The 2500-nt window shown below is 57.9% G+C and overlaps 1 non-coding gene across 1 annotated transcript in view; it reads left to right on the top strand.

The window, feature by feature from the left end:
• Positions 1-1912: 1912 nt before the first annotated feature.
• The window catches only part of LOC124741472, a 1910-nt gene continuing 1322 nt past the window's right edge, over positions 1913-2500 (top strand). Inside the window, exon 1 of the ribosomal RNA XR_007009973.1 lies at positions 1913-2500. This exon is cut by the window's right edge and continues 1322 nt beyond it. This is a non-coding gene — a ribosomal RNA (small subunit ribosomal RNA).

Below are 2500 nucleotides of genomic sequence, written 5' to 3'. Positions count from 1 at the left end.
CATGTTGTGCCTTAACCTAACCCATGTCGTGCCTTAACCTAACCCACGTCGTGCCTTAACCTAACCCACGTCGTGCCTTAACCTAACCCACGTTGTCGCCTAACGTAACCCACGTTGTCGCCTAAACCTGCTCTGTAATTGTTATACGACTCGTTCAATTAGTGTAGTGTTGCCCACCCGCAACCCTCGCAATATAGTTCGCTACTCGCACTCCCCGCTCCCCTGTGTATCGCTTCATGTTAAACACCTTGCAAGTCTTGCTCACTTTCCACATGCTCCTGCTGTACACTGTAATGTGGATGGCAGCAGGACGTACATGCCGCCCCTCCCCACGTCCCCACCTTGCCCCCTGCCTTCGCAAGCTGGTTGGTGAGAACTTTGCATGTTCAATGCCCTCCGCATGCGACGTACTCAGGCTACGTTGTGGTGCGGCCTGTGTCAACTGTCCGCTAATGTCGTACGCGTAAACCACAATCTGTACTGCACATTCGTCCTTATGTACTGAATGATACATCGTGGCACATGTGTGACCGTACAACGACTGCGCCCAAAAACGGCGGACCATACAGTGCAAATATTGTGCACGCAGCTACGTGTCGTCTCCCTATGAGAGCTGGATTGCAGTGTGGTACGCCATAGAGACGTGTGGGAGGAACGGACGCCGTGGATGGCGATCAGCATGAGCTGTCTGTTGATGTATTCGGACCTAGTCGTCTCTCCTCACACACCGTGATGGCATGGTGCACCGCGTTCCATATCTGCGACATGCTACAGAGGCCGGTTGACAGTCGTTCGAGCAATGGACATCGCATACGTACGGGGGCCACCTTCCACGTATTGTCTAGGCGTGCACATTTTGTTGCGTGTATGTGGGCAGACGTAGTGTGGCGTGACACCTGACACAGGCATGCAATAATCGTGGAAGTTGCAAATGGCGATGGACGCCTGCGTTTTCTGGTGAAGTTACGCAAATGAACAAATGGTAACCTGTTGTGGTGCGGTTGTTCTCGCTAGGGGTGAATCGGTGATGGCGACGATAGGTTGAGGTACTAACCGGTTGTTCCAGCGATACCCACCATGCCGACGAAACTGAACGGCATCTGGGTGTGAAGCGATACGCGGCGGTGGCTGGGTGGGACCGTCCCCGGCCGGTGAGGGGGCGCCTCCCGGCGTGCTGGCCGCGCGGTGCGTGGGCGCACGCGCTACAGCCGGCTGGTGGGGGCGGCCAGTGGCAGGCGCGCCGGCCGACGGACGCGGCAGGCGTCGCAGCTGCGCGCCGGCGCACCCTGCGCGCGGCGCCGTGCGGCCAAAGTAGGTCCTCGCGGGCCCGGTGCGAAGCGCGGTGGACATCTTCAGTGTGCTGGTCCGATTGAGGACTGTGTGCGTTGAGGATGCGCTGCCGCCCGGCGCTCGGCGCCGCGACGCCGTCTGCTGCTCGGTCGCCCCAGCGGTTCTCGCTGGTGGTTTGTATCGCAGCTGTGCGGATGTGTTGGCGCGTGCGCTGTGCTGGGAGAGTTCGCTTCGGCACCCAAGTGGGGCTTTTGTCCTTCTGTGGCGCTGGCGTTGGAGCTGCCGGTCACCGTAGGTGGCGCGTGTTGTCTCCCGCCGGCAATGCCACGACAGCACGCTCCCGGGCCTCTGTCGGCAGCGGCAAGCTCAGTTGGGAGCACGGGTGGTCGCACCGAAAGCGTCTACTCGCCTAACTCCGGGCGATTGCGCCTCTCTCGAACCCGACCAAGTACTTGGGACGGCGCTGCGCGCCGCCGGGACCTGAGAGGGTTTCGAGGTGTATTGTGCAGGGGAGCTCAGCCTCCTCCTGTTTGCAGAATGATTGAGCGGACGCTTGCGTGTTCGCGCGGGCCCCCGGGACACACTCCCGGGCGGCCGGCTGCTCAGCTCTAGTTGACGCAGCTCCCTGGTTGATCCTGCCAGTAGTCATATGCTTGTCTCAAAGATTAAGCCATGCATGTCTCAGTACAAGCCGCATTAAGGTGAAACCGCGAATGGCTCATTAAATCAGTTATGGTTCCTTAGATCGTACCCACGTTACTTGGATAACTGTGGTAATTCTAGAGCTAATACATGCAAACAGAGTCCCGACCAGAGATGGAAGGGACGCTTTTATTAGATCAAAACCAATCGGTCGGCTCGTCCGGTCCGTTTGCCTTGGTGACTCTGAATAACTTTGGGCTGATCGCACGGTCCTCGTACCGGCGACGCATCTTTCAAATGTCTGCCTTATCAACTGTCGATGGTAGGTTCTGCGCCTACCATGGTTGTAACGGGTAACGGGGAATCAGGGTTCGATTCCGGAGAGGGAGCCTGAGAAACGGCTACCACATCCAAGGAAGGCAGCAGGCGCGCAAATTACCCACTCCCGGCACGGGGAGGTAGTGACGAAAAATAACGATACGGGACTCATCCGAGGCCCCGTAATCGGAATGAGTACACTTTAAATCCTTTAACGAGTATCTATTGGAGGGCAAGTCTGGTGCCAGCA

Source organism: Schistocerca piceifrons, unplaced genomic scaffold, assembly GCF_021461385.2.
Source record: "Schistocerca piceifrons isolate TAMUIC-IGC-003096 unplaced genomic scaffold, iqSchPice1.1 HiC_scaffold_1956, whole genome shotgun sequence".
Taxonomy (NCBI): domain Eukaryota; kingdom Metazoa; phylum Arthropoda; class Insecta; order Orthoptera; family Acrididae; genus Schistocerca; species Schistocerca piceifrons.
Note: the sequence above shows the minus strand (reverse complement) of the source record. Positions and strands in the feature narration are given on the sequence as shown.